Source organism: Sturnira hondurensis, unplaced genomic scaffold (genome assembly GCF_014824575.4).
Source record: "Sturnira hondurensis isolate 20B ecotype Veracruz unplaced genomic scaffold, ASM1482457v3 Scaffold0006413, whole genome shotgun sequence".
In the NCBI taxonomy this organism is placed as follows: Eukaryota; Metazoa; Chordata; class Mammalia; order Chiroptera; family Phyllostomidae; genus Sturnira; species Sturnira hondurensis.
Window position 1 is genome coordinate 14,987,208 of NW_028079044.1, and position 25,120 is coordinate 15,012,327.

The 25,120-nt window shown below is 41.2% G+C and overlaps 1 pseudogene; it reads left to right on the forward strand.

Annotated features, from left to right (window-relative positions):
* The first annotated feature begins 14,912 nt into the window (after positions 1 to 14,912).
* LOC118989059 (uncharacterized) lies at positions 14,913 to 15,020 on the forward strand (annotated as a pseudogene).
* The last annotated feature ends 10,100 nt before the right edge of the window (positions 15,021 to 25,120 follow it).

Consider the following 25,120-nt stretch of genomic DNA (forward strand, 5'->3'; position numbering starts at 1 on the left):
GTCAATTATGAATAAAACCTTTTCAAAGAGAACTGCTCTATTAAAACGTTAATGGGGCTTAGCGAGAAGTCTCCATTTCTTGCCTGCTGTTCTCGTCTGAAAAGCCACACTCTTATGTGACTCTCTCCAGCTCCCAGGGACTGCACAGTTCAGAAGGCGGTTGGGAATCATTTTGGCCGCAGGCAAGGTTTTCAATTCAACAGCAGAACAAACTCTGGGGTCGAGGCTTGGGGCCTAGTGTGATTACAGATGGGCTGGGAGTTTTTAAGTACCTTCCTGTTTGGCCCATCCCGTTTGTCTCTCTGCTTTTGCACTTCATGGAATGCGTTTGACTGAAATCAAATGCACTGGCCTGAAGCTCTGAATAGGAAAATTTCTTGGCTGGTGACAAGTTGGTTGCCCTAAAAAAAAAGTATTTTCTCTAATTCTAGAGATGACATGGGGTCTCAAACTGACTTCCCCTGGGTATAAACCAGCTCATAGATTTGTTTACTTTGACAGGTGCTGTGCTTAAAAGATATGAATTTGAGTGCCTTTTTAGGTAAGGCATGCCCTCTCCAGTTAACAGCAAGCTTCACAATTTCCTGTTGCCATCGATCTAGCACATCATATATTACCTGTTACCTGCCAGGCTTCGCAAAATTGAGAATCACGAGCCTGCTGGCACACAGCGCATGGCTCATTCCTGTTCCCTGCACCCTAGAGTTGACTTGGTGTCTCTCACTGATGCCTCCCACAGCTGTGTCTCGTTCCTTACAAAGAGTTTCTGGTGAAACCAGACTCATAAAAGACTGGATTAAGAGCAAAGTCCAAGGAATCCCAGAATCTAAGAGTTTACAGAAAAACTTCAGTTGGGGACATTCCACCTCTGGATGATCAACCTGAGACCCAGAGAGGGGAAGTGCCTTGGAAAGGTCAGCCCCTGACGGAATGGAGCAGAGACGGAAAGCCAGGTCTCCTGATCCCCATCCTGGTCTGCTGCACCCGTCCCTCCCCCACCCTGCACACACAGCTGGCTTCAACCATGCCTTCCTTGTGTGGTCCTTCCCCACGTTCCCAGGGAGTGCGTCTTTCCCGGAGTTGCCACTCACACACGCAGGATAGCAGCAGCTGTGCGGCCAAGCCCCTTTGACACCGTACTACTGTGTCCAGTGAAATGAAAGTCAAGACCAATATGTTCACAGTGTACATGCTAAATCTTGGAGGAAAGTGCTTCTCTACTGATGGCAGAGACCTTGGGGCTAGAGATGAATTAAGGTTTAAAACAAATCCCATGAGTCAATTTTGCAGGTTATTTGAGGTCCAGGCCTTTCTTTGTTCAGAGCACATGAAAACTTTTCTTCAGGGCTGGCCTTAGGAGTAGGCAGAGTGGAATGGACTCTTCAAGGTACAGCAGGTCTTCACTTAATGTCAATAGGTTCTGCAACTGTAAGGGAAATGTCATATGATGAAACCAGCATTACCAAAGGCTAACTGGTATAGACGAGTTAAGTTCCTACAGCATCTCATCAATGTTATAATGAAATGATGTTGTAAAAAGCAATGTTATTCGATGAAGATCTGATATATCTTAAGCCACCTCAGGACAGCTTCCTTTAGCCCCAAACCACCTTGTAGCTGAACACTCCCATTCCATCCAAGGAAGAATTATCTGCAATTCAATTAGTAATTTATTCATATGAGCTGAATAATGCCCCCTTTAAGCATTGTTCTTTGTGAAAAATTTCCTGGACCAAGAGAGCTTCTAGACTTCTAGACAAGTGGAAGGGACTGAGGGCAGGAAGAACCAAAGAACCCTGAGCATTACTAGTGAGAGGCAGGAAGGAAGTGTTGAGGGAGAGAGATTGGCTGGCTAATAGAGACGGGATAGGTGAAGGAAATATGAATGAAGGAAGTATCCAAAAGAACCAGTGACGTCATATAACTCTAGGTGCATCTGTGGGTAGGATTGTATATTCTGGGCCACTGCACCTGCTCGGTCAGGGGTTGGCTGTGGTTTCTCACTGAATACTCTTGAATGTTGAGCCTGCAACTCTTGCCAAGGTCTTCAGCAGATACCTTCAGAAAGGTAGGAAGAAGAATATAACTATCCTAAGTACTAGTTCAGTAACTGGCACATGAACTCAATAATTATTTGTGGAGTAAATTAATCAGATATTTATAGGGTGCACCTGTGCAGCCATCTGTGCAGGTAAAGCTTTCTAGCCTGATCTCTAGAGCACCTGACTAAGGCTTTGGTGACTATGAAACAAGTTCTAATTCTAGGAGATATGGGGTAGAATAGACCTGAGATCAATGACCTCAGATTTCTCATCGGTCAAATAGTAACAAAAATAATACATACCCTGCCTATCTCAGAAAAGTGCTACTTGACTCTGACACAAGAGATTATAGGTAGGTAGAAAAGGGAGTTAGTTTATAAATCCTCCATTTGAATCATCCCTGGTACATACCATTCAGAAGTCAGATGTAATTCTGAAGGAATTGAAAGGGAAAGCAGGCTGCTCAAGAGAATTGGAGTGATGTTGAAAAAGGGACCTTTGACAGGTCATAGGGCACTTGGGTTGCAGCTTCCACTGATTCCACAGAGGAATCAGTAAGAGGCCATGATACAGAGACACAGTGGAAGTGTAACCCATGGGAGCTGACTGCCATTGTTTTCTGAAAATGAAAATAAGGCCTAGGGTGACTAAGAGGCTGCTAATTGTTACTGGTTGAGCGTGGGGTGGAATAGATCTAAACCAAGATTGTAGGGGAGATGTCAAGGAGTAGATCCGAGAAGTGTGTGTGTGTGTGTGTGTGTGTGTGTTGAGGGGGTAGGGACGGGGGTAGTTCGTCCACTAATAGTCTTTTGGCTGCAATACAGAAGAGATGAGAAGTGCTCAAAGATCTGAGGTCCTAAAGGGGTGAAAAGATTATTAGCAGCAAAAATTGAGAATGTTTGGAAAGAAAAGAATAAGCTAAAAACATCTTTGGATAATTTAGAATAAAATGAGCATATCTTGTTTGATTTTTCTTTTTACTTTGTTCATTTGCTGTGGTAGAATATTATATATATTCAATGGAATTTTGCATTAAGAAAGTGTTGAATGAATCAAAATTTCCACACAGGCCGATGCCTCATGCATTAGGGCATTTATGGGGTGAGGGTCAGAAATGTGTACCAAAAAAGGCCTATTTCTTAGTTCACAGTTTTATCTTCCCCATCATTTCTGTTATAGAGCCAATGTTCTCTGAGATTTGGAATGCTTTCCTCACTTATGTACTTATTTTTATATATACATAACACAAATTAATGAAACTATTTCCAGAATAGTTCCAGGAATATATTATGCCTTTGTTATTAGTCTTTTGATAACATTTTCTAATTAAGTCAGTGTGACATTCAGCCAAAAAACAGAATTACTTCAGAATATCCTCACATGTTCCTTTTGGTGCACAGTGTGCCCTGAGAGCAAAACAAATCAGTTTGAGCTGCCATTAGAGGCACTTAGGTTCGAATGGGAGAGGGGTTCCCAGGGGGAACTCTGCTGGAACGTGGCTGAATTGCCATGTGGGCAATTTCACAAGTCCACCTCTAGATAATTCTAGAAAAACATGAAAAGAACCAGCCAGATATAGAATTGCCTCATTGAAAATAATCATGTCCACAGAGTCCTCTGTGTCTTACAAATCTGAGAGAATGACTTTCAATCCTGTATATTGCTATACCACCCATGCCTTGGCTCAGAGAGCACACGCGTTTCCATGGAGTAATATGGAAGGCCAGGACCCAACCTGGGAAACTGATTTCTTACCAGCACTGAGATGGGCCTTATAATTCACGCTGTGCCGTGCAGTCCTCCTGAGGTCCATCCATCACCACCCTGGCCAGGGCTGGCTGGAGTGTGATGCCTACCCAGTCCAAGAGATGTCAACTGCATTCCCTTTTCCGGGGAATAGAATTGAGACTCAGGGCAGAATAGCCATGGTTAGGAGCATGGACCTGGTTAGGAGCATGGACCTGGTCCTGGGCTTCTTGGGTTTGAAACCCATGTCTACATGTCTACAACTCATTTCTAGGTGCATTTGGACAAGTCACTGAGCCCCAGTTTTGTTGTCTGTAAAAGGAGGATAAAACTTACAGATGAGACAGGAGAATTAAATGATTGAATACCATGTACACATTACTTAGACACTGAGTTTAGAAAATGGTAAGAGCTCTCTAAGGAATAGGTAATTTGTGACCTTAGCTGCTCACTGGAACTGTGGAGCAGTATATTGGGGGAGAGAAGGCATCACTGTGAAATGGTCATTGGTCCATTAGACAGACCTGAATCAGGAATGAAAGCCAGGTTATAGGGCAAAATGAGAGAAGCAGAATAGAGTAAGAAATTAAAGTGGCAGGCAGTTGGATGGACAGAGTATATGCCTTGGTTCCTCTCAGCTTTCTGGTTCCTGACTCTGGCCTCTCTTAAAACTGACTTCCCTACGGACTGTTGAGTTCCACGAGATACTCCCGTGTCCCTCTAGGGAATGTTGCTGTTTCAGGTTTACACTAGTTCACACACTGAGTGTTTGTTATTGGAAAACAAGAATCCTTGGCTAGGAGGGTTAGGTATATCCTTAGTCCCACTTGAGCACAAATTTCTCAGAAATAAGAACAAAGAGTCTTCAAGGGAAAGATACTGCACATTCTATTTCTTTCAGGGTCACTTCCTGTTTCTCAGAATAGGAGATACCCCTATTTTGACTTATTATTTTCAAAGAACATTCATATTCCTCATTAATAACCTCTAAATGGAGGGACTTTGACAACCCAAACAAACTTTTCTTCTGTATTAAAGTGACTTTAGAGTTGGGTGAGCGCAATTTCTCATCTTCTAACTGGTGTGTTTGGCAGTCCGAAAAATAGTGTCCTCCTCCTCCACGTCAGATCGCAGGAGAATCCCGGACAGCAGAGGATGCAAAGCTCACACATTGTTTGGTATTTTCCACTGCCAAATCCAAGTTCTTGGACTCAACCTGCTAAATCCTTTGACTTCATTCATGAAAAATGGCACATATTACCATGCCTCATAACACATCTAAAACTGTTCCACATAACCAGCCGGCAGGCAGCACTGCCAGCCTCACCACAGACACCATCAGTTTTTCCCTTCCTTGTCTGGCTCCAAGTTTTTGGAACCAAGATGAAACTTGACCTTCCTAAACAAAGACCGTTTACTAGGCAACTTAGGGCAAGTAATTAGCTCACACACCATAAGGTGCCGCAGCTCTGCTTGCAGATCTCTTCCAAGTTGAGATCCTTTTTTTTCTCTCTCCAGAAACTCACCCTTTTCTCTAAGGGCCCCCAATCATTTACTACTGCATGAAAGTAGTACACTTATTATAAGAGTAAAATATTTAATACCTCTTTCAGGGATGGTCAGACAGCCTCATAAATCATACTCTCCCCACTGGTGAGTTTGGGATGGGAAGGGCGTGTGTTGACACATTTAGAAGCCATCGGGGTGCTGTGGTTTCACAGCTAGGAGGGAAACTTGAGCTTGTTGAAGTTGGAGCTTACTTGTATTTTTATTTATTGAATTAATGAAATCTTGGCAACAAACTGTGTTTTACTTAGGCAAGACGTGATATTTTTTTCTTGCCCCCACCTACCTCATCTGTCTCCCTGCTCCTCTGGATAGACAATTTTATAAATGTTTCAAAAACTAGCGAAGCTTCCTGGGAAGCCAAATGAAACCTTAATAAAATCAAGATGAACCAATCAATACGTGGAGATGTGGCTTCCATTAAAATTGACATTTGGGTGTTAGAAGAAGAAGAAGAAGAAGAAGAAAGAAACGGCATGAAAGTAAATATTTTGAATGTGTTTACAAGGCTGCTGGATTCTAAGTGTTTGCACATTTATCAATCAAAACGTCAGCCTGACTGGAGTTTTCAAAAATCATAGATCACCAGAATCTAGCTTGCTCAGTTCATGCGATTTTCTCACTTTTGGTAAAGGCTGTATTGGTGTGTGTGTGTGTGTGTGTGTGTGTGTGTGTGGTTGTGTGTGAGTGAGTGTGTGTGTGTGAGAGAGAGAGAGAGAGAAAGAGATTGATTCAGTAACTACAAACGTCATCATCACGGTTTGAGACAGGCATTTTCAGCCCCAGCTATGAGCTAGAATCAACTGGAGAGCTTTTGAAAACCCCCAGACGTTTGTACTTCTTAAAAGCTCCCAGGGTATCTAGTGATGGGCCCAGCAGGAAATTAATGGTGCACTCAAATTGGCTACCTGGAAAAAAGTTTACAAAGAGGCTTTTTACCACGGTGCCAGAAGGACCGGGTGCTCACCAGGGTAGGGTGTTGTCTGTTTTCTAGATTTTGGTTATTCTAATAAGCATGTAGTGGTATCTCGTTGTGGTACTAACTGGCATTTTTCTGATGACGTATGATATGGAGCATCTTTTGATATGCTTACTTGCCATCTAAATATTTTCTTCAGTGAGGTGTCCATTAACATCCTTGGCCCATTTTTAATTGACTTGTTTTCTTATTGTTGAGTTTTAAGAATTGTTTTTACATTTTTGGTAGTAGTTCTTTATCAGATGTGTCTTTTGCAAATATTTTTTCCCAAATCTTTGGCTTATCTTTTCATTCTCTTGACATTGTCATTCATAGAGCGTAAATTTTTAATTTTAATGAAGCCCAGCTTCTTAATTGCCTTTAAAAAATTTCTGCCTTTGATATAAAGTCATTGTCATACATAAGATCATCCAGGTTTTCTTCTATGTTATCTTCTAGAAGTTTTATAGTTTTATATTTTACTTTTAGGACTATGGTCCATTTTAAGTTAATTTTTGTGAGGAGTATAAAAAGTCTGTGTCTAGATTTTTCTTATGTGGATATCCAGTTGTTCCGGCACCACTGTTGGAAACGCCATCTTTTCTCTATTGTATTGCCTTTGCTTCTTTGTCAAAGATCAGTTGACCATATTTCTGTGGGTCTGCTTCCGAGCTTTCTTTTCTCTTCCACTGATGTTTGTATGTATTCTTTCACCAATACCACACTGTTTTGATTACTATCGCTTTACAGTAAGTCTTGAAATCAGGTAGGGTCAGTCCTCCACTTTTGTTCTTCTTCAATATTGTATTGCCTATTTTAGGTCTTTTGTCTCTTTGTTTGGACTTTAAATAAGAATGCCATAGACTGCTAGTGAGAATGTAAAATGGTGTCGCCACTTTAGAAAACATTACGGAAGGTCCTTTAAGGGTTAAACACAGAGTCACCATGTGACCCTACTGTGCCTTCTACTCCCAGGTGGAATCGAAACTGTAAATCACATCTCAGTAAAACCACTATTTAAAATAAGCACATAAAATTAGGGAACTTTGTTATATGTAAATTATACCCAAATGAGAATTTCTTAAAAGAGAAAGAAACCTTCTAAATTGGGTAAAGACTGAAAAACCCCAGATTGTGTGTCATACTTTAGGAGGAACATAAGACATACTCCCTTTAAGAACAAGAAGGAGATAAGAATGCCTGTCATACCCATCACTGTTCAGCACAGTTCTGGAGGGCAAAACATCCAAAATAAGAAAACAAGGGGTGGGGGAGGAAAGAACATGGGCAGAAAGGAAGAAATAAAACTGTTAACATGTGGGGAGGATTAATTATCAACATAGAAAGCTCAACAAGCCCTGGCTGGTGTGGCTCCGTGGATTGACCATGGGCCTGTAAAGCAAAAGACCTCTGGTTTGATCCCCAGTCAGGGCACATGCTGGGGTTGTAGGCTGGGTCCCCAATAGGGGGCGTGTGAGAGGCGACCACAGACTGATGCTTCTCTCCCTCTCTTTCTCATTCCTTTTCCCTCTCTCTAAGTACAAATAAATAAAGTATTTTTAAAAAATGAAAATTATATCCCATATATCTTCATATTATGTTCTCTGTTATTATTACTATTTTGGAATAAGCATCGCAGTTATTTGGAGGTATGCTTTTAAAAATTAAACAGTTACCATGGCTGGTGTAGCTCAGTGAATTAGGCATGGATTGTGAACCAAAGGGTCACTGGTTCAATTCCCAGTCAGGGCACATGCCTGGGTTGCGTGCCAGGTCCCCAGTGGAGGCCACATGAGAGACAATCACACATTGATGTTTCTCTCCCTCTCTCTCTCCCTTACCCTCTCTCTAAAAATAACTGAATTAATTTTTTTAAAAAGAAAACTTCATAGAAAAAAAATGGTGAAATCGTAAGCTGTCAATAGATATAACTGTAATTTATAATACTTTGTTCTGTGTTAACTCTAATGAAATAGAAAACAAAGAAAATATGATATCATTTATAACAACTAAAACTATAAAGGACTGAGAAAATATCCTAGAAAATATATATAATATCTTTTTGGATAAATAATACTATTATATTGTGCCTGGGCCCAGTACAAGCAATGCCCCTTTTTTATTACAAAATCATAAGCATCTAATTCTGTAACATAACAATATCACACCCAAGCACCCATATAAATTTTAGGTGAAATGTTTAAATTAAAATTATAGACAGAAAACTGTACTTGAACAACAATTAAAGTAAAAAAATTTAAAAAATTATAAATTATGACACCCATATTAATACCCTATGAGCCACACTTGAACAGGCATTACTTCTGCCAGACCCTGTATAATAAAATCTGAATAAATGGACTACATGTTTGTGGATGAACTGTCTTAATGCAGTACTCGTTTCAACACAAACCCATATTAATTTCCAAATCAAATTCAATACCTATCAAACTTCCAGTAGAGTGTTTATGATAAGTGAAAGAAACCATACTCAAGGAGCTACATACTGTCCCAGTCTATTTTTCCGTCATTTTGGCAAATGACTTTGGGGACAAAAATGAGCTCAGTGGTCGCCAGGGTGTGGCAGTGTGGGCGGCGCTGGCTGCTCGGAGGCCCTGGAGCAGTTTGGGAGGAGACAGAACCGTTCCGTATCTCAGTTGCTTTTCTGGGTACACCGCTGTGTGTGTTTGTCAAAACTGAAAGAATTACCGTATATACTGAAAAGGGTGAATGTTATTGTGTGTAAGTTATAGCTTAAATTTTAAAACAAGAACAAAATATGCATACCAACAGGCAAGTTGACTTTATGAAAGTAAGAGTGAATGGGGACTTGCTCTGCCTGCCCCAAAACCAGACTACAAAGCTATTGTAATAAAATTAAACAAAAATAAGTGTACTTCTAGTGCAAGAAGAGACACAAACACCAGTGGAACATGAGAGAGCTGAAAAGCAGCCCATGTGGGTATGGAAACCCATCACGTCACGTTGGTGGCCTCAAACCCAGCAGTGTAGTGTTAGTGTGTTTCACCCAAAGCATTTGCAAAACTCACCACATGCACACAGTGATAAAAACCCCACCTGAGGCCCCATACCTTATAATATATGCAAAGGCAGATTCCAGGTAGATTAAAGTTCTCAGTATGAAAGGTAAACTATAGTGCTCTTTGAAGGAAACATCACAGAATATCTTTTTATCTTAAAGATGAGGAAGGATTTCTGAACATAACTCAAAAAGTAGAAGTCATGAGGCTGGTGGGACTGTAAACCAATACAGCTTTTCTGTGAAGCAAACTGGCAGTGCCTGGTGAAGTTAAGAATGTGCACACCCGTGACCTCTTGGTCATACTCCTGAGTCCACTGTTCGGGGAAACTCTTGCATTTATTCATGGGGGGAAACATGCTAATTGCAGTGTTGGTGGTGGTGGGGTGGAGGAATGAGATACAGCTTTGGTGTCTATAATTAGGGGGTGGATAAGTGAGATATGCTGATGGCCTGTGAAACACTAGGAAGCTGTCGTAGGCAATGAGCTAGGGATACATGTGGCAATACAGCATAAACAGATTTTACAATGTAGACTGAACCAAATAAGAAGCATGAGATCTATTGCAAAATATCACTTACGAAGTTTGAAAATACAGCATGCACAAAGAGATACCATTATTGTTGATTATACATTTATATCCAGGAACACGTACAAAGTTCATTTGAAGAGTAAGATGAAGAGAAAGGTAGTTGAAAGTGAGTGGGGTGATGAAATAAAGGGGAAAATGTACATAAAATAAACCAAGAATGGTTCTAATAGTAGGGTCAGACGTGCCATGGAGTATGCTTAATGCGAGTCTTTTAAGCTGAGGGAAAGGAAATGTAAAAGAATACAACCTGAGAAATATCTGCACAAAGTTACCTTTCTACTGCTGTTATATAAAATACAAGAAAAATTACCAACATAGTAAAAAGATAAGCCTCATTTAAAAATTTAGTTTGCCTCCAATCTAATAGGAGCAAAATTGGCCCTGAGGTGTGGTGGGCTCTTTCATTGGCTGAAACTGTGCTCTAATCAAATGACATGTCCAATGATACATTTTAATGAAATCAGAAGACACACTTGAATAGCAGGTTGACTGAGGTTTGTCTAGCACTTCAGCCCTTCTGACTCCCCACTCTTCCATACTCTATGCAGAGTCAGCCCTATTTAACCTAGTATCTAAACGTCAAGCTTCTATTATGTTTTGATGAGCTATTGCACTGGTCTCCCTGTTTGTCTTTGGCTGTAGCGTCTGAAACTCTGTCTAGTCCCCACAGTGTCTACGGAAACATCCCCCTTATAGGAAAATCTTATCCTCTCTCTCCTATGATCAGTTGGATGGATATGGGTGTATGGAAAAGAAGATGACCCCATAGCACTGGTCCAGAATATAAGGAAAACTTTTACTGAGATGGACAAGATTGGGCGAAGGTCAGTCTTGCTGTAAAGGCATCTAAAGTTTTTGTTTGTTTTCTGAACAACTTGATTGAAGTCCAGGTGAAACTGTCGAGCTCAAGAGCACTCTCTGGAGTTCAGAGAGCAGCTTAAATTAGAGAGATAAATTTAAAGAAATCAGTATATGAGGGAGAACCCCCCCCAAAACTGGAATTACCTCCTGGAGAGCAGGCTCCTTTTAGTACAGACTTCCCTGCTAGGTGAGTGTTCTAGGATCCTATCTGTATCAATGTACCAGCTGGTGTTGTTGTGAGAGGCTGCATTCAGCTTCAGTTCATTGTTTTTGAAAATCCAACACATTTGCCCATTTCATGGTGGGTAATTTATAATACCCCTGCCCACACCCTGCTGACCAAAAACGGCATGACCTGATCTTGCCCTGAGACTTTTTTTTTGTTTCCCCAGATGAAAAAAGTCCTCAAAGAAAAATGTCTTGCCATTGTGAAAGAGTTGAAACAAAAAATGGCAGAAGCACGAATAGGCATGAAAACCGATGCCTTCAAAAAGTGTTCTGAACAGTGGGAAAAAGTCTTGATAGGTGTTTTGCATCAAATGGAGAGTACTTTAAGGTGACTGAAGTTTAAACATGCAAGAATAAATAGACAATTTTTTATAAATATAATTCCAGGTCCTTCTGGGTCTCCCTTTGTACATATGGTATTTAGAGCCATGACTGGTGACTGCATGAGATCACTTAGGGAAGAAAGTAACCAAAAGAAAGTCAAGGAGTCAACTTGGAGATTTTCCCAATCTTAGATGTTTTTAAAATGAGGAAGAGGGGAAAAATCAGATGGTGTAACCAGTGAGGTAAAGGAAAATAGGCAGGTATAGAATGTTGGAAACCAGTAATAAGATGTTTCAAGAAGGAGGGAGAGGCCTGCTCCTCTGATTCGCAGATGCTGGTGGAGGTGAAGTAACAGGAGGGGTAAGCTCTAACCGTTGGATGCGGCAAGAGTGATGTCAGCGGAGGTTAAGGACACCAGCCCAGTGTGAATAACTGCTGGGGGTGGGGAGCCATAAAGAGAATCAGATAAGCCCTGGCTGGCGAAGCTCAGTGGATTGAGCGCGGGCCTGCGAACCACAAGATCGCGGTTCGATTCCCAGTCAGGGCACATGCCTGGGTTGCAGGCCAGTTCCCAGCAGGGGACTCACGAGAGGCAACCATACATTGATGTTTCTCTCCTTCCCTTCCCCTCTAAAGATAAATAAATAAAATCTTTTTAAAAAATAAATAATAAAAAGAGAGAATCAGATAAAGAGAGATGTGGGATTGAGTCATAACATAACACAGAATATTTGTAAACATGGTAACAATCCAGTAGAGGGAAAAATGTATGACACAGGGGACAGAGGGATCATTTCGACTGATGACTAAAGGGAGGAGGGACGGGGTAAGACCTAGTGCACAAGGGGAGAGCTGGACCCTTCTGCACTGCAGTCGGGGAGGAGGTGGTGAACGTGGTGTCAGTGTCGGTGGGTGGGGGATTTGTGGCAGGATTGTCAGGTAGTTCTCTTCTGATTACTTGATTTTTTCCTCAGAGGAATGAAGAAATAAGTTCATCAGCTGGGAGTAGAGAGAGAAGAAAGGTGAGGGGAGATGAGAGAGCATGAAATAATCCCATGTATACTTATACATTATATGCACATCAAATATGTATGTGTAAGTATATGTAAATTTATAAAGCTTAAATTACATAGTATAGTTTGATAAAGTTTTTTGTCTCAAAGATTTTGTATGCATTTTTCTTTAGTTAGTCAGATGTATTCTCCCACAAAAGTATATGAAAATGAAATACCATACTCACTAGGGTGGCCAAAATCCGGAGCACTGATAATACCACATCCTGGTGTGAAAATGAAGAGCAACGGGAGCTCTTACTCATTGTCAGTGGGAACGCCCAATGGGACAGCCACTTTGGAGACAGTTGGGTGGTTTCTGATAAAACTAAACATGCTGGTACCATACCATCCAGCAATCACACCCCTTGGCATTTACCTATAGGAACTGAAAACTTGTGTGCATACAGAAACTTGCACATGGATGTTTACTGCTGCTTAATTTATAACTGCCCAAACCTGGAAGCAACCAAGATGTCTTTCAGCGGTGATTGGATAAATAAACTGTGATATGTCAAGACAATGGAATATTATTCAACACTTCAAGGAAATGAACTATTAAAACATGAAAATACATGGAAGAAATTCTAATGCATATTACTAAGTGAGAGATACATCTGAAAAGGCTACAAGCTGTGTGATTCCAACCTAATGACTAACATTCTGGAAAAGACAGTGACAAATGATCAGTGCTTGCCAGGGGTTAAAGAAGAGGATGGGATGCGTGGGTGGAGGACAGAAGGTTTGGGGGCAGGAAAACTATATGATATTATAGTGGTGGGTACCTGTCATTATACATTTGTCCAAACCCACAGAATGTGTAGCACAAAGACTGAACCTTGTCAGGGCACACGCCAGGGTTGCAGGCCAGTTCCCGGCAGGGGACACACCAGAGGCAACCATACATTGATGTTTCTCTCCCTCTCTCCTTCCCTTCCCCTCTAAAGATAAATAAATAAAATCCTTAAAAAAAAAAAGACTGAACCTTAAGGCAGACTGTGGACTTTTGTTGATAATGATGCTGTCAATGTAGTTTCTTTAACTGTAGCAAATATACCACTCTGCTGGGAGGTATTGGTAACGAGAGAGGCCATGTGCAATAGAGGCATTCTCTGTACCTTCCATGTGGTTTTGCTGTGATTCTAAAACTACTCTAAATTACAAGGTAAGTCCTGTTGTATATTTACTAACATGGAATTTTAAGATATGTCACCTAAAGAGGATAATATTGGAGTATTATGAACAACTTTGTGCCAATAAGTCTAGACTTTAAATGAAATCGACAAATTTCCAACAAGAAAAATACAATATGCCAAAATATACAAGAAGAGGTAAAAATCTATATAGTTATATATATATATTTAATAAATTGAATTCTTTATTAAAAATTTCCTCAAAGAAAATTGAAAGGTTTTGGATGGTTTCACTGGTGAATTCTAGCCAAAATTCTAAGAACTAATATCAAATATACATAAATTCTTTCTCAAAAAGAGCCCAGGAGGGAACACTTCAATTTCTCTAATACCAAAACCTGGTAAGTATATTAAAATAAAAGAATCACCGACCCTATCTCTCACAACCATGGACACAAAAACTCTTCTAAAACATCAGCAAATCTACAAAAAGGCTAGTACATCATGACCTTTCTTTTAGGAATGCACGTTGCTTTAACATTCTGAAGTCAATCCATTAGTAGTACTAACAACTAAGGAAGGAAAAAACATACGATTATCACAATAAATGCAGGAAAAACATGACAGACTTTAACAAGTATTCATTAAAAAAACTCTCAGCAAACTAGAAAAGAACTTTCTAAATATGCTATCTCATTTAAATGTGCACTGTTGTTTGTAATTCTGAGATGACATGTTCTTTTTATATGTTGACTAACTTAGATTTTCTCTTCTATGAGTTGCCTATTCAGGATCTATCAGGGACTTAATGTCTATCTTATCAATATAGATGACCTATACGACATGTCATAAAGACTGCTTTGTTCACCACTGTCTATTTGACTCTGCCTTCTGGGCACACAGCTAAGCTATAGTTCCTACTATCCTTCCACCTCAGTAAGACCATGTCCCTTATGTGACCATAAAATCTCATATGAATAAACATATATGTACATGTTTTTCTTCTTCCTTTACTCAGCAAATACTTTTTTTTTTAGTGTTCCAGGCACTATTTTAGCCACTGAGTTTATAGCAGTAGGAAAATGGAGACAAAAATCTCTGCCTTCACTGTGGTGACACTTTAGAGAACCTGAGAGTCAATAGATGAAGGTATAATTTCACATGGAATAAGTGCTCTGGAGGACAATTCAGAAAGCAATAGGGAGTACCAGGATGAGGGTTACAGTGTTAGGTAGGGTGGTCTGTGAAAGAGCTCACGAGAAGGTGGCATTTAGGCAGAGGCTTAAGGGAAATGATAGTCCTGCAGGTATTTGGAGAATATAGGAAGAATGATCAAAGCCAGTGAAAAGGCAAATTAAAAAATCTCCCCAGCTTTGCACAGTGGCAGTATCATAGCCAATGAGGTTTATCCAAGGTGCGATTATTGCTAATTGAAAAAAAAGGGGGAAAAACAAATTTTTTAAATTCCCAAGGTGGAAGCATGCCTTGCATGTTTAAAAAAAATGCAAGGGGTTAAGTGTAGCTTGAGCAGAGTGAATAAAACAGAAGTGACTATAAAACTATGTGAAAGAGGTATGCTAGTAAGGTGTTCTGGCCATTGTGAGGCTCTGAGGTTTTCTTCTGAGAGACAGAGCAAGCCTTTGTTAGAGGTCTGACATGACAGATTCTGGCTGCTAAGATGAGCATGAACCGTGGATCTCAAAGGCAAAGTCAGGGAGGTCAGTTAGAGACCATTGCAATTATCAAGGTGATTGATGATGGCGGCTTAGACCGGGGAAGTTGCAGTGTAAGTGGTGAGAAATGGTCAGATTGTGGGTGTATTTTGAAGATAATAACCAACAGGATTTCCTGCTCGAACAGAGATGGGGGTAAGACAAAGAGAGGCCTGAGCAACTGGAAGAATGGAATTGCCATTTTTTGAGGTAGGGAAGGAGTACATGTATGAGATCAGGAGTTCCATCTGGGACCCGAGAGTCTGTGATGATTATTAGACTTCCAAGTGGAGATGTCAACCAAACAGTTGGATATATGAGTCTGGGGTTCAGGGGACAAGTCTGGGCTCGGGACATACATTTCCCAGCAGTCATCACTTTCAGATATTCAGAGCCATAATTCAGGATGAGATCACCAATGGAGTGAGCAGTTACAGAAGAAGATGAAGAACTGAGCTTCCTTGGGCTTACAGCTAATAGTCCCCTGGCTAATTTTGTCCCGGGTTTTGAGTGCTCTGCTGTGCTCTTAGTCAATGGAAACTGGTATGTGTGGTGGAATATACTGTGTATTCTGGGCAGCATACTGGGAACGCCCTCAGCCAGTCATTACTCCTAGGGTATTTTCAAAGACATGGCTTTATCTATTGTATCAGCTCTGCCATTTAATGTAGTCTGCAGACCCTTTGACATAAAATGACTTAAAAAAGGGGTGTGAGTATTGGCACTGGGCCTGGGGCAGGGTGTCCCTCTGGGTGTTAAATGCAAATTTTGAGGTCACTACAAGTGCCTACACTGAAGTAACTGAGGAAATGAAGATAAGAGTTAGCAGGTGAAAAGGAGAAGCCCTTTGATGTTATGAAATGTGCTATAAATATCACTGCAGCCTGTGGACATCATCCAACGACTGTAATCCACAGTGGCTCACAGAAACTGGGGGAGGACTCGTGTCACCTCAGGAGATTTAAAGTGCAAAGAGCATTCGTGGCCAAGAACAAATTTCCACAGGGATTATGTGTGGCTGCTGTGGGTAGGGCTACCTAATCCAAAACCATGGGTACCTTTCTTCCCACCCTAAAAAGGTGTTAAAACGTGTGCCTGTTATATTGATGACAGATCACATCACCAGTTTGCCTTGGATTCTGTTGCATTTTCTAAGACACCAACAGTTTACATTTTGTGTAATCAAATACATATTTTCTTTTTTCCATTGTTCTTAATGCTTAAAAATATTTCTCAGTTCAATTCTAGTATTTCAAGAACCACCATCATTTTTAGTGATCGGGTAATATTGCATACTCCATCAAATCGGTACACCAAGAAGCATGAAGTTTAGCTGCTGTTGTGTTGCCTTTGTAGTGTTGCCTTGCCCCTTCGGCTGTGAGGAGGGGCCTTCTGTATGTGAGACTGCTTGGAGACCCCAGCCTGAGCTCAGACTCTCCTTCCCTGTGCACACTCGCACTGTCCAGCTGGAACTCTGTTTATAAACATCTCCCTAGAAACGGGACGGCTGCTGCCGTGTTAGCCGAGGAAGGAAACTTCTCACCTCCCGGACAAGTTTGCGTGCTCCTTGAGGGCCTGCAGCTCCACCGGCTTGCCTTTCACCCAGTTTCCCACTCTCTCCTAGGACACTCACAGTTCCCCTGAGGACTTTCTGGCTCCTTGTTCTTCTCTGTGCTCTCGGTGTCGCTCTCTGAGTGAGTTTCAGGGAGCTGCGTGCCTTACTTTCTGATGTGACGAACCTGCGTGTCTGTGGCTGGGACTCTTTTGAATGGGACGCACCCTCTCCTTCCCTGGAAGGACCCTGGGTGACGGCAGAGCCAAGACAGCTCTAGCCCCCACACGGTCCAGGGATTTGGCAGAACAAACTCCATTCTTGGGCCCACAGGCCTGAGCTACCTCCTTGGGTCCAAAGACCCTGCTCCATTTTTGATCCAGTGTGTCACCCACAGCAACTTGGGGGTCCCCATGCATCTTACCATCCTTGCCTGTACAGTGAGGACAAGGAACTGCACTGTCTCTAAGATCCTGCCCAGACTAAAAGGTCCATCATTCTTTGATTCCATGTCTTAAGACATTTCACATTCTCTTTCAGGGAAGGTGAAGTAACATAAGAAAAGATATTGCCACAAAAATATATTTATCGCCTTAAAATATTGCTAGGGTGTCACTGTACTCTGGTTCTAGAAGAGAATTATGCCCTGGCACCTTAAGATATTCATTGTGGGTAATGAATTAACTTTCCCAGGCATCTAGAATGGTACTGATTAAGTCCTAGCCTTTAGAAAATGAGAAAATTGTTGCTCAAAACATTTGCTGTGTTCAGTGGCTCACTGAAGGGGCCTCAGTTGCAAAATTGTGCTGGACCTGGTATAGCTGGGGTTATGTGTGCCTGTTGTCTGTGTCTATGCTCAGGCGCGTGCCTGTGTGTGTGTGTGCACGCGCACATAGGTGTTGAGATGGGAGGAAACGGCCCTTGGAATGAGCCAAAGGATTCAGAAAATCTGCCCAGCCAGTGAAGTGGCTTCTGTCCTCTCCAACGCCGTAAACTGTGACCCTAACACCTTAGGGCTCTGTCCATAGGCAGAGCCTGCCCTGGCAGTTTGGTCTCCCAGTCCAAGAGTAGGACCCAATGTAGTTCTTTTGGATCCCAGATGTGGTTGAGGGCTCCATTACGAAGAGGGTGGGGTGGAGTGCTCATAGCGCTCAGCTGCATCTGGAAAATGCTGGGTCCAGCAAGTGTCTTCACTGCCGAACTCGTAATGCACTGTTTCCATTCCGTTGTTCAGGAAGCAGAATAGAAATGTTTGCTAAAGTTATATGTCCTTGGAAGTCTTTTGTTGAAGGAAACCTCACTACACTAATGCTTCTGGGACAAAAGGTGAAAACCTGTCCCTGAAGGTCCATGTGAAGTGTCCCTGAAGACCGTATTTTTAGTCAGATTTGGAATCTTGCAACTCGACCTCAGAGAACAAGTTTGGAAAATTCTCTGGGCCAGTAGAGGTTACCCTGGCTGAAGTCCCACTAGGTTAGAGGGTTGACTTCTGTACCTGCAGGTAAGAGGGGCCCTGTTTTCGTCACTGAAGGTGCCCATTGCCTGCCTTTTAAGGCAGCCCGTACTCCCATTCCCTCCCACCAACCGGAAGCTCCTTTTTATGTTTGCTTTGGGAGCAAACGGTAACAGACAATGCTAAGTGCTTGCCTGCTGTTTTCCAGAAGAGCCTTTGACCCTCTCTTCCCTAAAAATGCAGGCACAAGACAAACCCCAAAAGTTTACTTCCACCCAAGAACCAAAACTTTGGTTGCCTCCATTAACCCTGAATTATTGCATTACCCCCAAGCCCAACAAAACATTACAGAAAATAATAAGGACTGAATGAAGTGTCTGTGAATACACAGACGTTTTTATACACAAACAAATCAAAACAAAACCTTTAAGCAATTTCTTATAAATACACAATCTGGATTTTCATGAATATTATTTCTTCAGATACTTTCATGGTTTTTTAAGAAAGTTATAAATATACTTTAAGGCCAAAATGAATAGAAAAATTTTATCCCACTGTGTTGAGTAAGAATCCAAAAATTTTAAACGTCTTAGCATTTCATTCATAAGAAATGGTTCACAGTAGGTAGATCTGTTGACTCCAGCTTTATATTTGAAATTATTTCATAATAATTTATCAGATTTGTATAGGCTAGGAGAGCTAAGCAGTAAACAGAAGCATTTTTTAAAAAATCTAACACATCCCTTCCCTGACCAACTCTGAGGGAGATGTTAGAGAGGTTTTTGATGAACAATTGAGGACTTGAACGAAAAGCCCAATTTCAGTTTCAACAAGTCATCAAATATTATATGAGTCAATTACATAAACACTGGAATGTCCCAACATCTGATTCCAATAGTAGGAGAGCAGCCCAGGTTCACAATGGAGATTTCTCAATAGGCAATGTCGTTTTCCAGGTAATTAAAACTGTTTGTATAGGAGAGTAGATTTATCTTCTGAAACCATTTTAGCACTAGTGCTCTCCTGAGCGGTATCAGTTGACACACTGCATAATCTAGAACAGACTAATTGCAGCATGATTTCTAACTTTTCTGCAGCCATGTAAATGAGCCGCAGTCTGCACAGGTGGAGCCCATTAGAGTGAATGATTTCCCCCTCATGTTGTTATCTTCATTTGCCGTTGTCTTATCAACTCCAAGTAGGAAATCCGCTGTCATGAAAAGCAGGCGAGGGAACAATGTCTGGCTGAAAAGTCTTGTTTCATTATTTTTTAATTCATATAGTCCTACCTGCTTAATGCAGTTTTCTGATTAGCATGCTAGGCAGCCAGTAATGCATTTTTATTTAAATAAGGAGGCAGGGCTTTCATTTAAACTAAGAAATCATCTCCATTTCTTATCAGGGAACAAGGATTCATGATTCAATAATACATGAATTTAATAATGCATAATGGTAGACTTCACAGGTACTAAATAGCAATACCAAAGTGAGTTAGTATGCTCCACTGGTTGTCATCACGAAGTCCCAGTCTGGCCTATCCACAGCCCCTCCTTTCATTTCTTCCATTATTCCCTTTCAGTTGAAAGAGTTGTGCTATTTGCCATATTCCTCCGACGCTACCAAGAGCCCCACTCACAGGCGGCGTCTTCACTTTTACGACCGTGTTTAATAGCTGTTAAACTGCTGGACTTTAGCCTTTGCAAGAATTCCCAAATTGGGCCCAAGGGAGACTTGAAAAGACTGGGAGGGAGAGAATGGGGAATGAAAAGTAAGGAACTTCATTCCCTACCACTAATTGCTTTTTTCACTGAGGTATCTTTGCATTGCCTCATTTTAGTGAGGGGGAAACAGTCTATAGTGCATTTGCGATATCCAGGGCCACATAATCTCTTTATAACTCTACTTGTGTTTCTCTGCTCTCCAATACCCAAGCCAGTGATAGCCCCACTCAGCATTCCTTTGTTTACAGTTTGTGTGGCTCTATTTGCCATGGGTTGCCCAGTGGACGGCAGGCCATTCTGCCTGATCTTGAAAGCGAAATGTGCAAGGAATTTAAGCCTGCCCAACTGAATTACCTGAGTGGCTTGACCAACAGGAAAGCCAAGTGAATCAGACATACATTGCTTTTCATCATCCATTTATTTGTTTTTCATTTTATTCAATTTAGAAAATTAGATAAAGCTGGTCCACTCCATTTTCTACTTCTTTCATCTGAACATAGTGGGTTAAGCATTTTTTTAAAGGAATTTGGAAAATTTTATTTGGGGGAAAGTCAAAATGCACATGTGGAGTCTTGTTGGCACAAGGACGCAAGCAGAAAAAGCGCTAAGTTTGTAAGAAAGATTAATTAAGCATCTAGGGATTTTTTCATGTGCCACAAAATGTTTCTCAATAAGCACAAATGTGTGTTACTGGGTGACCTAAATAAACTTAGCTGGCTTTAGTGAGTCTGTGAAACCAAGTGTGTTATGTGGTCAGCAATACTATGGATTAATTCTATTCTGCTTTTTTCAGGTAAATAAGCACTAATACCGAAAATATATTGTAACCTCCTTGCAATCAAGATGACATTGTCTAAGACTTTATATACCACACAGAATTATTAATCCACAAAACCATGTACACAGTATTATATGTCAGTCATTGCTGGAAACGTTGGGTAGTGAAAAGATAAGTAAGATGCAGGTCTACCCTCTAGAAGCTCACCATTTGTCAGGACAAGTGGAAACAGAGAAAATGCACACGAATGCTATTCAATGATGTACAGAGACTTGTGTGTACCAAGGGTTGCAAGGGCACAGAAAAGGAATACTCCAAGAACTAGGCACTGAGTAATTCCTCAAAGAAAGACTTGTGAAATTATGATTTCAAGGATCTGTTCCCTAAGGCATGACTGAATCCGTGGTGCTCTGTTTGAGTCAATAATTTTTACTTTCTAGTCAGTTGTGTAGCCAGCAGTTGATCTGATTTTGACATGTTTTATATGGTTCCTTTGGCCAAAATAGCTGAATAAACTGGGCAAAGAAAAGCCCGGTAAAAGTAATTCTCAGTGTTTTAAAAATCCAATTCTCTCTTCTTGAGAGTTTATGGGTTTGTAAATATATGCATGAAAGAAGATTATTCTATGTTTACTTTCATGTCTTCATAATTTATATTCCAGAAGACACTTTTAAGGTGAATTATAATAAACACACATTCACAAGCAACATGAGTACTAGGGTAGTTAAAATAGAAAGAAAAAATAGAAAATAGAACCAATAGAGAGAAGGGGAGTTTGTATCTGGATGAAGTTATGAGAATTATGATAACTAAGCCCCAAACTTCCTAGCAGTTGAATACATTGCTTTGTAAATACTTTAGGGAATATAGTTCAAAGTATAGTTCTTTTCACCAGTCTTTTGCCCATTTCTGCTGCTTGGGTGACATAGGGAGGGAGCAGTCATAGTACAGAACCCATAAATCAGCTCTAATCTCTAAAGGCATTTTCCATTCACAGTCATATAGAGGTCATAGAATGAATTTTTCACCCTCTGCAGAATTTTGCTCCTTATAATACCTTCACTTAAGAAGATTGTATTCTGGAAATTTCTCCCAGGGAGTCGAAAGGGGATGTCAAATTCATTATCTTGCACCCTGCTGGGAGCACTAATCCAGCCACCTTAGCTACAGAAACTTGCTTCACAGGTGGTTGCTGAAGTTATAGTATTTTTCTTTATATTTAAAGTTAATCCCATTCAGTATCAATAGCAAATCCTCTTAAAACATGTACATAGGAGGCCAAGCCAGTATTTTGACATTCCTGGCTGGGAACTGTGCCATTAACACCTTCAATTAATCTCCATGCAAGGTCATTAGACGGCCCAGATTCAAGACCATATGTTAAGATGTTATTAGTTTTCCTGCAAAGGGAGTGTTTGGCCAGTTACAACCAGAAACAGATGCCCACCAGTAGGATCAGAAGGGAATAGTTGCCTTAGTTATGACACCTCACATCTCACCTGTCACCAAGATGAGGCAGGGAGCTCCCTAACTTTTCAGCGAAGGGGGAATTCAATGATTTTAGGACTTTTATGAAGTTTATTACTGTAAGTGATGAACAACAGAAGAGAGAGAAAAGAATGAAGACTCTTTATAGGAAACTGAATCTGGTGTAAATTCGCATCTCAGGGAAATGTCTAATATATTTCCTAGAGCAGAAAAAACAATGGGCTAGATACCGGAAGGGCTAGGATGCAGGTATCCACTCTGCCACTATTTCAGTGTGTGGCCTGGGGAGTCTTACCTAAGCTCTCTGTTCTTTGTTTTTCACCCCTGAAAAATGGAAAGGAGGAGGTTGTAGGGTGTCAGGAGAGGGTATTATAAAGTGAGATAGTGCATGGGAAACATGTTTTAAAAACTAAAATCACTCTTGACATTTAAGGTATGCTCTGTTTTTATCATTGACAAATTATCATCTTTGTGAAATATGGTTTTTATAACCTCACTGCAACAGTTTGAGCTACTGGCCAAATCCATTTAAAATAATCTATTGTAGGAATCAAAATCTCTTGATTGTAAGTCATTTGTGTAAAAGAACCACCATTTGAATTGTTTCCAAAGTATAACAGACTTAGAGTTCTCCGCTGTGCTACTAAGTTATATGAAGTAGAAGGAGAGAACCACTCTGAAGACGGGTACATACTACCCCACAATCTCAGTGAGGTTTATAGAGGGCTAGCCTTGCCATCTACCAAAGCTGAGTTTTGTTGCGTGAGCCTGCAGTAGTCACTGAACGGCTCTTGGAGAACTGGTTCTCAAACCTGAGCAACGTGCATCAGAATCATCATTCTAGAGGGACTGTTAAAGCACAAGTGCACAGATTCCACTGCCAGGAGGTCTGGGGTGGACCCGAGAACTTGAATTTCTAGCAAGCTCCCAGATGAAGCCGATGCTGTGCTCAAGAGACCATAATTCAAGGTAGCGCTGCCTTATAACCCTCTCCTGCTGGGTGAAAATTAAATTAGACAGAGTGCTTTTCAAAGGTGGTTCAGGTGTCAAGGTTGCCCAGAGGGGAATTCTCTTCTCTGCTTCCAGAGAGAAGAACCGCACTCTTATCAATCACGTGTATTGGTATCCTGCATAGGAATTTGTTTGAAAAATCAAGACACCAAGTTAAAGGATTTCTAAGGTCCCTTCAGACTCGAACCTCTTACAAACATCTATGACTTGGTGGCCCAGGAGAACCTTGAATCGCTTTTCACCCTGACATCTTGATACTGTGCAGACCTAACTGAGTAACAAGGATAATTCGAAAATTACCAACTGGCCACAAGTTGGAGAGTGGCTCAGAAGTAAAGGCCGTTTCATCGGCCCCTGGCACCTAAACCCAGCATCAGGTGTCATTTCCATAACTTGAACATGGACTGTGCTCTCTGGAAGGAAAGGACCCACCTCCAGGAGGGAACTCAGGTTTTATGAAATTTAAGGAACCTCAGCCACACTTTCCCAAGGGAGATAAGCATTTGCTGCTTGAGGGTCTCCATACATTTCCTCCTTATTATGTTCCTTGGGTCTAGATGTTAGACTTGCAGTCGGTAAACACCAGCTAAACAGGTCCTGTGGGATCGTCAGTGCCCCTGGCTCACGGGAAGCACGAGGGGGTTTCAGGGGTAGTGAGCCTAAAACCATGGCGGTAGAGGTGTGTAGACGGTGACCTGGTAGATGTCATATGTCCTCCAAAGCATACATAGCTGAGGTATCTGAAGTTCTCACAGCCTTTCCCTTAGAAAATTGCTAGTGGCTGGAATGCTGGGATCTTGTTGAATTGTAAGATTACTATTACTGATATCATTATCCATCAGGTGCCAAGTGCTCTGCTAGCATCGTGTATCATTTTCTTAATATACACTTCCTCATATATGTTTTCCTAGGTTCTCACCATAGCCCCCAAGGTAGACATTTTTCCCCAGAAGGAAAACTGAGGCCCAGACTGATTAAGTGTTCTTTCTGGCCCTCTCAGCTGGAAGAAGCATGTGTAGTTGGATATGCATCCAGGTGAGCCTTGCTCAAGGGTCAGCTCAGCATGACGATTACCAGCTTCTTCCTTTCCTTCTGTACTGTAAAGGGAACAATGGTCCCCTTATCTCCTGGGAGTCTGAAGGCTGTGAAGACTGACAGTCATACTTTACATTCTGAAACCACTCCCTCGGGTTTCTTTTCATTCTGTTCTTTTTTTTTTTTTTTTTTTTTTACTTGTGCTGAGCTCTGCGGCAGCCTTTCGAAGTGAGTCCAGCTGGACCTCCTCTGGTAGCCTGCTGCCCAGCAAAGCTATAGCTCTTCATAGTGCATGGCACTCAGAAGCAGGAATCAATTAACTTTCAGGATAGGAAAAATAGATCACTCGTCTTGCTGAAGCAGGAGTAGCTTCTGTAGCAGCCCAGAGAAAGGAGTCCAGAGAGCAAACTACTGCGTCCACAGCTCAGGAGCAAGGTGGGTTTGCTGAGTGGAGACTGTTCTTAAGGACCAAAGCCTGGGGTGTGTATTGACAGACCCAGTCCATGAATCATGCCACTTAGAACATGGGGATTGTTCACTGTGACTAAAAAAAATAGAAAGCATCCAAAGGTACCCATTTGATTTTCACTGCAATTCTCTAATAGCATTAAAAATGCAAAGGAATGCCCCTTGTGAATTGTTCTTATATATTCGTTTTTTTAAAGCTCATTTATTTTTAAATACTTGTGCAGAGCTGATTTCAGAGTTTAGGAATGCTCCAGAATCATGAAATAATGATCCCATCTTGGAGAGCTTAAAGAGCAAAAACCTCAACAGAGATTACCATCTTTTAGAAGAGTTGTAGAAAAATAATAAAAACCAAGTAG